The following is a 12,348-nucleotide window of genomic DNA, read 5'->3' on the forward strand; positions in this document are numbered from 1 at the left end:
GAGGGAAGGAGGAGAAAGCCAACAAGAGCGTGCGCAGTTGCGGTGGGCTCAGCGCATGCCCACTTGGCTTCCCGCGTTGGAAGGTGACCTTCCTCAAGGAAGGGGGCGGAGTCTGAAAAGGAGGGCAGTGGAAAGGGGTGGGACAAAGAGCATGATGGGGCGGAGCCATCTGATACAAGTCTTAATACGATTTTTTTTTTTTTTTTTTTTTTTTGCGGTACGCGGGCTTCTCACTGTCGTGGCCTCTCCCGTTGCGGAGAACAGGCTCCAGACGCGCAGGCTCAGCGGCCATGGCTCACGGGCCCAGCCGCTTCGCAGCATGTGGGATCTTCTCGGACAGGGGCACGAACCTGCGTCCCCTGCATCGGCAGGTGGACTCTCAACCACTGCGCCACCAGGGAAGCCCCTTATCCCGATTTTAACCCCTTTCTTCCTGAACATTTATCAATCAATCACGTCACTCAACTCTGTCGCTGAGTTCTGTCAGACACAGTGCGGTTTGCCTGAGACTGTCCAGGTTTCAACACTCCCACATCCTGAGAACCCCCTTAGTGGCGGGCAAATCAGGGGGGTTGGTGAATGAACCGCGGGGACTTCAAAGATGACCGGCAGAAGTGTCATTCATTCATTCATTAATTCTGATCTCTGGTGGCCTCCGCCTTGCAGCGGCTTGAAAGAGGGTTTCAGTTCCTGGCCAGTGATTGAGGTTAGGTCGCAGCGGTGAGAGCACGAAAACTAGCCACTAGACCACTGGTCAGTGGCAAGGCCTTGTTTCTTCAGCTTTGCAGAAAAAGAATTCCCACAAAGACAGAAAGTAGTGAAACAAGTAAAGTGTTTATTAGGAGAAAAAAAAGAGTACAGTACGTGTGGCTAGATACACGGGTGGACTCAGAGAGAGAATCGCACCCTTTTGGTTTGAATCACTTTTATGGGGCATTTCTTCCGGGTTTCCTTTGATTAGTCATCTTGCTTTGCCTGGTTCTGAGTCGGTATTTGGTATATCTCAGGGTCTTCCCCTGTGTGCGTGCACATCTCTTAGCCAAGATGGATTGTAGTGAAGAGGCCTATGGGTACTTCACATCACTTACTATGAGGTGGCGCCCCCCTCCTCCCTTTTTGACCTCCAAGGAGCCTTTCTTTTTTCTTTTTTTTTTTTTTTTTGCGGTACGTGGGCCTCTCACTGCTGTGGCCTCTCCCATTGCGGAGCACAGGCTCCGGACGCGCAGGCTCAGCGGCCATGGCTCACGGGCCCAGCTGCTCTGCGGCATGTGGGATCCTCCCGGACCGGGGCACGAACCCGTGTCCCCTGCATCGGCAGGCGGACTCTCAAACACTGTGCCACCACGGAAGCCCCCAAGGAGCGTTTCTGCACATGTGTAGTCGAGGAGGTCTCCCTGATTCCAAGAATGAGGAATAGGTGGTCTTTTATCTCTTATCTGGTCAGGGCCCAACTCCTCCATCATCCTGTTTTTATGGAGTTTCTGCTATTTTGGAGTTTCTGTCCACAGAGGAGAAACTGTTCAGCCTGGGGCCCATCTATCTCCTGCCTCAATTCATTTGTTTGTTCGTTCCTTCGTTTGTTCAAAAATCTGCATGGAGCACCTATTATGTGCCAGGAGCTGGGGTGCTACAGTGTGTGAACAAGCCAGGCGTGGTTGCTGCCCTCACTGAATTTACTCTCAATAGGCAAGCAACTGGACGATTGCAATACAGTAAGCTCTGTTCCGTAAAAGAGGGGCGAGAAGGGAACCAGGCCCTTCATGGCTTAGCCATTTAGTGTCAGAAACCATTTCTTGAACACCTGCTATGTACCAGACGTTATGATCCATCATCTTACATAATCCCCACAACAGTCCTATGAAAGTGTTGTGTGTGTGAGTGTGTTTTTTTTTAAATTACTTTTTACTGGAGTATAGTTGCTTTACAATGTTGTGTTAGTTTCTGCTGTGCAGCAAAGCGAATCAGTTATACGTATATATATATCCACACTTTTTTTAGATTTCCTTCCCATTTAGATCACCGCAGAGCATTGAGTAGAGTTCCCTGTGCTATACAGTAGGTTGTGTGACTGTGTTTTAAGGCTCCATTTCAGTCATCTCAGCTGCTTTTTCCAGACCCCTGCTTAGTTCATCTCAGACCTGGGACCTGGGACCTGAGACCCTTTTCTGCAGTGCTTGTACCTGGACAAATGGCTCCTGGAGCAACAAAATATAGAGAAACTATAAGGGACTAAAAATAACTGCATTCATGTGCAGTTTGGGCAAATGATGGACAACAAGATACAAAAAGACCAAAAACCCAACTGCCACTTCTGAAGAGCCGGGAGCAAAAGCGGGGTACCGCCCATGACCTCCGCACACACCACCACCAAAGGGGAGGACAGATCCCCTAAGCCACCCCTCTGGCCTGACCCCTGGACACACCCCAACCCAGCTCACCCCTCCTCAGTGAGCCGGCAAGGGAACCTGTAACTTGTTCTCACTCACCACTGTTGCAGCAGGAGCCCCAATAAAGCCTTGCCTGAATTTCTTGTCTGGCCTTTTATCAATTTCTATTAAGGAGGCCAAGAACACTGATCGGTTAAAACTCTGGGGGCTTGATTACCTTGGGCAGGTGTGGCCTCTGTCTTCCAAGTCACATGGTCTCTTCAGTCACCTCCCGCAGTTCATGTAGTTAGCTAACTTTGCAGGTACCTGTGTTTCCCAGGATGATGTTTTTCCTTCTCTGCCCACTTGTTTTTCACATATGAAAGGCAGGTTTTTATTTTCCTTTTATTTATTTATGTTTTATTTTTGGCTGCGTTGGGTCTTCGTTGCTGTGTGCGGACTTTCTCTAGTTGCGGCGAGCGGGGGCTACTCTTCGTTGCGGTGCGCGGGCTTCTTATTGCGGTGGCTTCTCTTGTTGCGGAGTATGAGCTCTAGGCGCACGGGCTTCAGTAGTTGTGGCTCGCGGGCTCTAGAGCACAGGCTCAGTAGTTGTGGCATACGGGTTTAGTTGCTCCACGGCATGTGGGATCTTCCCGGACCAGCGCTCGAACCCGTGTCCCCTGCATTTGCAGGTGGAGTCTTAACCACCACGCCACCAGGGAAGTCCAAGAAAGGCACCTTTTTATTTTTTTATATATTTTTTAAAATATTTATTTTGATTTATTTGGCTGCACTGGGTCTTAGTTGCAGCACATGGGATCTTCATTGCCGCATGCACGATCTTTGCCGCACGGGAGATCTTTAGTTGCGGCATGCAGGATCTAGTTCCCTGACCAGGGATCAAACCTGGGCTCCCTGCATTGGGAGCGTGAAGTCTTAGCCATTGGACCACCAGGGAAGTCCCTGAAAGGCACCTTTTCAAAACATTGAGGGAGTTCCCTGGTGGCCTAGTGGTTAGGATTTGGCACTTTCACTGCGAAGGCCAGGGTTCAGTCCCTGATCAGGGAACTGAGATCCTGCAAGCTGCGTGGCATGGCCAAAAGAAAAAAAAAATTGAGGTTATAGGTTATGTATAATATTATATAAGTTTCAGGTGTATGACACGATTCACAAAATTTAAAGGTTACGCTCCATTTATAGTTATTATAAAGTATTGGGTATATTCCCTGTATTGTACTGTATATCCTTGTAGCTTGTTTATTTTTCTTAGTAGTTTGTACTTCTTAATCCCCTACCCTTGTGAAAGGCACCTTTTTATATTCTTTGGCTTCCACACTCACATAATTTAGATGCTACTGGAGAAATTAAGGTGGCCAAATGAATTGGTGGATGAGGCTTAGTTCCTGGAGTCCTGGGCTAGATCTGCCACGTGGCCTCATTAGAGGAGGTGTGTAGTGAGGCCACAAGAAACAGCCAGGACCCCTGGGTCTAACCTTGAACCTTCCCCTGGAGACTGTGTGACCTTGGACTAGTCCCTCCCCATCTCCGGCCTATAGTTCCCTCGCCTGTATCATCAGGGTGTTGTACCAGCTGATTTAAGATTCTGTGATTCACATGGCTGCCTTGGGGGGCTGCCTTGGGCAGCTGCCCTAGGGGTAACTGGTGACAGGGCTGTGGTCACCTTGACTTTTCACTGGGGCTGACCCCGCACTGGAATAGGGCTCCTCCAAGTCTGCCTCAAGGGGCTACTCAAATTGGATGAACTCATGGGAAGATTATCACCCTCCCTTGAAGTCCTCCTGGTTGCATTACCTTCTGAGATGAAGGAAGAGCGACCTCTCCTTCTGAGGGATGTGTTTCTAGAGAATTGGTCCTGTAGGCATTTGCAGGGTTCTTTCTTCTCAGAGGCAGATGCCACTCCTAGGTTAGTGACTACCCTTTTGCTTTGCCCAGTCACCTTGGAAAAAGCAGTCTGAGGCCAGCGGGAGTGAGACCTTGATTTATGGAGGTGCTCTTGGTGCCAATGGGCCCACGCGCCCTGCAGTCACATCATTCCTGGGCTTCATGGGGATTTGGGGAGCTCAAATTTATGGAGAAATAAATTCCTGGGCAGCTGTACCTCCGCCCTGAACTTTGGGATTCCAGAAAGGCACAGCTACAGGAGGACTTAGAGATTTTCATGGCCTGCTCCTGACATATCTTCCCAAGGTGTCTGTGATAAGACCCAAAGTTATTTGGTTTGTTTCCACTTGTCTAGCTAGTGAAGTACTGCTTTTCACTGGTTAGCTAGAGGCTTTATGTTTATTCTGAACTTCATCACTCACAAAGGTGTTTACATAAGCAGTCTCCTTTAGTCCTCATAACAACTTTTTTGGGGGTTGGCATAACTAACTCCATTTTACAGACTTCAGCCTTTGGATAACGAGAAAGCTGAACAATTATGGGTGGGGATCTTGCTTCAGGACCTCTTTCTTCTCCAAGGGCTGGAAATTAAAAATTAAAACCAAAAAGCATAGAATCAATTGTCATTTGTACACTCAACTATGTTTTGAGTGTCTTGTGATTTAGGGCAACCAGACTGGATTCCCTCCAGGCATAGGGCTAAGGAAAGTTGAATACCTGATGATTTTATAGCCTGGGAGAGTTTTGTCTCTGAGAAAAAATCACTCCACCCCAATAGATCCCTGTGCTGGGACTCAGGGGCCTTCTCATCCAAAATTCAGAATTTTATTTGCCTTCGACTAATGGGCCATCGTCTTCCATCTCTCTGGCTGACCCTCTCTCGTTTCCAGCCATCTTCTGGGCATTCCCACCTAGGGTCCCAGTGGCCTCCAAGACTGGCCCCTCCTGTCTCATCTCTCCCTGTGATAAAACCAGCTCTGCTCCCCTCCTTGTTCCTCACCTCCAAGCCTTTGCTCACTTCCATATTGGATCTGGGGTGCCATTTCCTCCTTTTCCATGTGGCCAGTTCCTCACCATTTAAGATTCAGCTCCAACTTTCTCCTCCCTAGGAAATCACCTCTTGTCCACCTCCATTGAAACATCCTCTGCATCTGCCATCCATGTACATAACACCTGGTTTAACAATTACCCATTTATGTGTCTGTCTCCCCAGACTGTGGGCATTTTGAGGGCATGGCCTATTCACTTTATTTTCCTTGTAGAACTTATTGCTATCTGCAATAAGTTTGTTTTTAATTCTTTACGAATATATTTATCCTCTGAACTTCTCACACCAGAGGTCAAGAACTATGTCTATCTTGTTCACTGTTGTGTCCCCAGAGCCTGGCACAGTGACCGGGCACCCAGAAGGTGGCCAGAAAACATTTAATGAATGAACAAATGCGTCTTTGTCTCCAAAGTGCCTGGCTCGGGACCTAGCACATAGTAGGTATGTAGTCAGTATTGGTTGAAGGAAGGAGTAAATAAAAACAAAGGGTGAGCTGTCCCTGTTTCTTGTAGAAGGTGAAAAGAGAGATGGGGTTAAGGGTGGGTTGTTTGGGGAGAAGGGAGCCCAGTGGAGACCCAGGCAGCTTTAATCTCTGGGCCAGGACTAGTGCAAGGTGAGTGCACAGAATTTAAGATGGTCAAAAAACTCGGTTCATTAAGATAAGTAATATTTTAGTGCACTATTAAAAAAATGCAAAAAAATTCGTGATGAACAAAACATCAAAAAAAAATTTTTTTTTTAGCTTAAGTGGAGTAGATACTCCCATTTATGAAGTTCTTTACATCCAGACAACAGTTCTTTGGAGAGACAGTTATCATCACATTCATTCATCAAATGGTCACTGCGTGCCTCTGTGTGGCAGGCATTTTCTAGGCATCAAGCATTCAGTGGTGAGCAAAGCAGATCAGTTCCTGACTTCACAGGCCTCAATACCCTTCTTTTCACTTAAAAGGAGTGGAAACCCCTAAAAGCTCACAGTCTGCCTCAAATCCTCCACGTCATAAACGGCAGAACCAGTTCCCCTAAATCAGGAATTCTTAACTCGAAATCCGTGTTGGGTGCTCTCGTAACATCAAATTTTTAAGTAAAGGAAGTATTCTCCAAGAAAAACCAGAGAACTGAGTCAGTCAGGGGAACTGAGAGCAATCACCCTGGTTCCTTTTTGTCCTGGTGAAGACCAGAGTCTACTCTTCCTTTACTTATTTTTAGTAACTTCTCCATCTTATCTTAGTCTTGCTAACCCCTGTTTGTTTCCCTGAAGTTAGCATTAGAGACCTTTTAGGATACGTCAAGAGGGTTGGGTGCCTTTGCAGGGACCAGAGTGAAGGAAGGAGTGAGCCTGGGTGGGCAGGAATGGTGGAGGAAACGGATGGTGGTGATCACAGCCCAGGCCTCCACCTGGTCCAGCCCTCTGATCTATGGGGGGTGGGGGGAGGTGGGGAGGTGGAGGGAGGGGGAAAGCAGGACACCCTTACAGAGAGGCTGGGAGCTGGGTCACGGTAGGAGACAAAGTTAGACAGAAGGGACTCCTTCCTTCCCTTCAGCTGTAGAAAGAGTCCCTTCTGTGGATTAGTGTGAGTAGGTCCACCACTGTGAGATTTGCAAACACCTGGGCTCCTCCAAGTATATCCCAGCTCTCTGCCTGGGGTATTTTGCTTCCAGGGAGCAGTGTAATTCGGCACCGTGGGGCTCTAGGGAGAAGAGGAGGCGAAAACTGTCTCCCAGAATTGGAATAGACATAGTTGGTAAATCAAAATGCTTTCGGGCTGCCTGGCCCCGATTTCCTCCAGCCCCTGCCCCAGCCCTGCCTGTGCTTGCTCTCAGAGAAGCCCTTCTCCCTCTGCTAGATCACTCCGTCGTCATCTTTACTATTGTTCAAGATGCCAGTGACAGTGATAATGGGGCTGTTGCTGCTACTGCCTCTGCTGGTAGTAGCTGCCACATTTGGAAGACTTACTGTGTACCAGGCCCTCTGCAGAGCAGTTTGGGTGCATTTTCTCTCTCTGATCATTACAGCAACTTCATGAGGTAGGGGTTTTTGTCCTTTACGGTTGGGGAAACTGAGGCTCAGAGAGGGTCAACCACTCACCCTAAGTCACACAGCGAGGAGGTGAGCATCTTCTGTTAGGGGGATGGCTGGGCTACGGACATGCCCCCAAGGCCCATGGGAACACAGTGGTTGCAGCCCCTCTGGTTTACCTGCAGAGGGCACCCCTGCCTCGCAGAACTGCCCAGGGCTCCCTATAGGCCCTTTCCAACCTGCCCTTAGAAAGGGCTTATCTAAACCCGCTCCCTTCCACCCTCACTATATAATTAGACTTCTCAAAATATTCTGTCTGAGTGGGATGGGGACAATCATATGCTACAGACTTCTCCAATTTCATGAGCAGTCTCTATGAACTCCCGGAGCCAAAAAGTCACAAGCCACCCCCATTCCAGATGGGGCTGCGTTTCACACAGCTGAAGTCAGCTCAGCTGCTGGACTTAGCAAGTGGCCTGAGGCCTTCTGGGGACTGTCACGTTGGTGGACCCTATAGCACCACACACACACACACACACACACACACACACACACACACACAAATCAGAGCTCACCCACACTGCCAACCTCTGTCCCGCTCTCATCTGCCTGCCACATCACCAGCATACTCTCAAATTAGCAGTTAATTTGGTCTTCTGGATGTGTGTGGGTGTGTGCTTTTTAAACACAGTATGTGATAAAACTCCCTTTCCAGCTGAGTATGAATTTTGAACACCCCTTTGTATCAGAGACAGAACCATGTAAATGAAATGCAAAAAGGGAATGGTGGTAAATTTCATTTGTAATGGCTAGATATCGGCTCAGTGAAAGCAAAAGAAGTCAGAGGGATGCAGAATATTAAAAGCAAGTTGACTTTCCAGAGAGGCAGGGAGATGGAATGGTTAAGTATGCAGTCCTTTGGGAGGTTCAGATCCTGTTATATCAGTCATTTTTATTTATTTATTATGGAGATTTTTTTCTTTATTGAGAAACTTAAGACTTGGGTACATCAAACAAAACCAATTTCTGGGGGGAAAAAATCAAAACTCACAATAGAAAAAAAAAGTTAACACTGTCTGGGCCATATCAGAACCCAGAGAATATATTCTTTTAATTGAAAAATTCTAGGCACGTCATAATTGACCTTTTGATACATGACCTACTAAATGCGCAATTTGTGGTTCTTGGTGTTGAGGTCCATAGCACGAGCTAGGAAGTCTGCAAACCTCGAGCTGAATTCCATGAGGGTTTATTTGGCTTGTGAATTGCTTTGTCCTTGTCTACGAGGTAGCAGCAGCGACAGCGCCCACCTTCTGGGCACCTTCTTTCTTGGCATGATGAGCCTGTAGGACCGCCACAGCTTCATCCATGTGGGAGCGGAGAGACTCGGGGACTCCAGCACGTGCAGCAGCTCCGAGCTGTCAACCTCCAGCAGCATCCCCGTAATCTTCCCGGCCAGGTTTGAGTGCATCGTCTGGATGAGGAGGAACGAACGTTCACCCAGCATCTGCTTCTGCTCCTTGGGGGCGGGGGGGGGTGCTGCGGCCAGCATGGAGGCGGTCAGCGGCTCCTGCCCCTGCACATGGACCGCAGGCTGGGGTGCCTGCAGGGGCTGGATGGCAGGGTGAGGGCTGTGGACACTGGAGGCGTATTTGTAAGGTGCAACAGCCCGAGCAGCAGCGGCAGCAACAGCAGCACGAGGCGCTAGGTTCTGCCCAGCTGTGGGAACACCTCCAGACTGGCAGCTGTCAGTCGGCCCTTGCTGGGCGGCGCCAGCCCCACCAAAGTCCATAGCCAAGCGGTCTGGGCACTCAGATCCGACTCTCTGAGCGGTAGTAGGGAGGCCGTGAGAGGCCAGAGCATTACCAGTTGGAGCCAGATGGCGAAGAGCTGGACGAGGCCCAGACTGGCGTATAGCACTTGGCATTCCTTGGAAGCTTTGAGGTCTCCCACCTTGCTGCAGCGTGGCTTAGGCCTCATCTGTGCTAACTCGTTAGGTAATACGGAGGTCTTCCCTGGGCCTGTGGAACTGCTGGCACAAAGTAGCCCCCAGCTGCTGGAAATGATTTAAGATGGCATTGGCAGGGACTGCTCTCATCCTGGTCACCCGCTGCATATACTGGTTGGTCAGCTGAGCCTTTCTCTCTTCCTTTCTCTGGGCCAGGGCGACATACAGTGGCTTGAAGCCCACGATGCATCCGTTCATCTCCGTGACTGCTTTGGTTGCCTCTTCAGGGGATCAGAAGCAGACAAAGGCAAACCCTTTGCTTCTCCCATCCTCCAGCATCACCTTAGCACTGCTGATTGATCCAAAAGGAGAGAATTTTTTCCTTAACTTCTCACCATCAATGGTGTCATCCAAGTTCTTAATTTAGAGATTCACCCCCTGATAGCAACTAATTCTCTCCTGTTTGAGCTGTTCAAATTTTCGCTTTAACTCGGCCTGCTGTTCCACTTTCTTCTGTGCACGGCCGACGAAAATGACTTTCCCACTGATTTCTTTTCCATTCATCTCTTCCACGGCCTTATTGGCATCCTCGTGTTTTTTGTAACTCACAAAGCCAAACCCTTTGGATTTCCCACTAGGATCTCTCATCACCTTGACACTCAGAGTCTTACCAAACTGGCTGAATAGCTCTTTCAGACTCTCATCATCCACCTCTTCCCCAAAGTTTTTGATATAAACATTGGTGAATTCCTTGGCTTTGGCTCCAAGCTCAGCTTCCCACTCTTTTCGATACTTGAATCTGCCCACAAACACTCTGCAGTCATTGAGGAGCATGCCGTTCATCCTCGCGATGACCTTGTCGGCAGCCTCCTGGGTCTCAAAGTGGACAAAGGCATAACTCTCAGAGCCGTTCTCATCACACACCACCTTGCAGGACAATGTTTCCAAAAGCAGAAAAAGTATCATACGGTGCCTTGTTATCTGTATGTCCAGGTTCTTGGTGAAGGTATTTCCCACACCAAATTTTCTCAAAGAGGGATCCCTCTGAGCCCACATGATACGTCTTGGCTTTGCCTTAATCACATCAAAGTTCACGGTATCCAAGGCCCGCTCCGCGAAAGCTGTGTGCTGGAAGTTGATGTAGGCATAATCCAGGGAGTGGCGGGTGAGCATATCGCGGCAGACCCAGATGGACAGCGCAGGCCCCGCAGGACTGAACTTTTCGTTCAGCGTGGCCTCGGTGACGTCCGAGTACAGGTCACCCACGTACAGGGGGGCCCTGGGGTAGCTGCTGGCCGCAGCGTTCATCTCCCCACCACCCCGAGCCCCGCCAGGAGGACTTCTTAGAGGGACCACACAGGACAAAGGGGGCTCCCCTCCGAGCCGTGGCCCGTGCCGCGGCTCACAGGTGGCCGTGAAGCTCAGAGAAGCTGGAGTCGGCTCCGAGGGGAGGGCCTGAGAGGAGTTCGGGGACAGTCCAGATGAGAATGTCAAACCGCAGACAAAAGGCTCTCAAAAACAATACGGCGCTCCCTGGGAGTTTGTAAGTTTCAGCTGTCCTGGTCTGGAAGCTCCCAATTTCAAAAAATGAAAAAAATTAAAACGGGGACTGCCCTCCAAATTACAAAAATTCTTCCAGAGGCAACCCAGTGGTGCCCACGGCGGCCTCCGGAACGTGCGTTTCTCTATAAATATAGGCCTCGGGCTCCCGGCCGTTTAAGATTATAGCAGCCCGGAGAAGAGGGAAACCAAATACTTGTTGGTGCCCACTTGGCAAGCCCGGGGCGGCTGGAGCGCGCAGCCGCCTCCCACGCCGGGCGGGAGAAGGGCTGCGCGGACACATGGAGCGCGGAGGCCGGCGCGCCGGGGGCGGGCGGAGGCGCGTGAACACGGGCGCGCGAGCAGCTCACCATTGCACCAACGGACGGGGACCCACGGACGCCTAGGTGCGGCGGCAGTGGGCAGGCCGGAAGCGTGCAAAAGTGACTGCCCCGCGGGTCCTACGAGGAGGATTCGCTCTTTTTTTTCTTTCTTTTCTTTTAAGATTAAAAAATTTTTTATTTATTTAATTTATTTATTTTTGGCTGTGGTGGGTCTTCGTAGCTGCGCGCAGGCTTCTCTAGTTGCGGCGCGTGGGCTTCTCGTTGCGGTGGCTTCTCTTGTGGAGCACAGGCTCTAGGCGCACGGGCTTCAGTAGTTGTGGCTCGCAGGCTCAGTAGTTGTGGCGCATGGGCTTAGTTGCTCCGTGGCATGTGGGATCTCCCAGACCAGGGCTCGAACCTGTGTCCCTTTCATTGGCAGGCGGATTCTTAACCACTGCGCCACCAGGGAAGTCCCTGATGGATTTTAAAGCGTTTTGGTTTTTTTTTTTTTTAATCCTTTTCTCTTTTTTTTTTCAGGCTGCTAGGCCCGAAAGCGGCGGAGGCTGCAGCGACCCGGGGCGGAGAGAGGACAGCCATTTATTACGTGACCTTCAGCAAGTTACTTAACCTCTCTGTGCCTTAGTTTCCTATTGTGTAAAATGGGGGAAAAAAAATCATAGTCACCTCACAGGGAGGAGGAGAAAATGAATTAGTATCTGTAAGGAGCTATCAATTTTCAACTGGTGGTGGGAAGCCCAGCTGGGGGGAGAAAAAAGGTAAAAGAGAACTGTGAATTATTAGGAGAAAGAGATTATGCTAATCAGGATGGAAAGACTTCAGCATAAATAAGATGCCAAGGGTTTCAGGCGACTTTAAAACTTATTTAAAAGTACATATGTAATTAAATTCTCACTGTGTAAAAATTTCAAGCAACACAGATAAATTTTAAATCCCCTCAGTCACGCTTCTTTTCCCAGAGGTGATTACTATTGTCAGTTTCATGGGATTGCTCCCATACCTTTTTCTTTGCGTGTGTATACACATATATGTGTCTACGGAAATCCATGGCTTTGCTTGACGTTTTTTTTATATATCAAGTGCTCTGTCTTGGAGCTCTTTCCATGTCAGTACACATAGATCTATTTCATCTTACATGCTACAAAATATATAAATGGGATGTACCATGGTTTGATCATTCCTCA

At 49.2% G+C, this 12,348-nt stretch overlaps 1 pseudogene; it reads right to left on the reverse strand.

Annotated features, from left to right (window-relative positions):
* Positions 1 to 8,616: 8,616 nt before the first annotated feature.
* LOC132439738 (polyadenylate-binding protein 4 pseudogene) lies at positions 8,617 to 10,592 on the reverse strand (annotated as a pseudogene).
* Positions 10,593 to 12,348: the final 1,756 nt, after the last annotated feature.

The sequence above is a fragment of the Delphinus delphis genome, chromosome 1 (assembly GCF_949987515.2).
Source record: "Delphinus delphis chromosome 1, mDelDel1.2, whole genome shotgun sequence".
Classification (NCBI taxonomy): domain Eukaryota; kingdom Metazoa; phylum Chordata; class Mammalia; order Artiodactyla; family Delphinidae; genus Delphinus; species Delphinus delphis.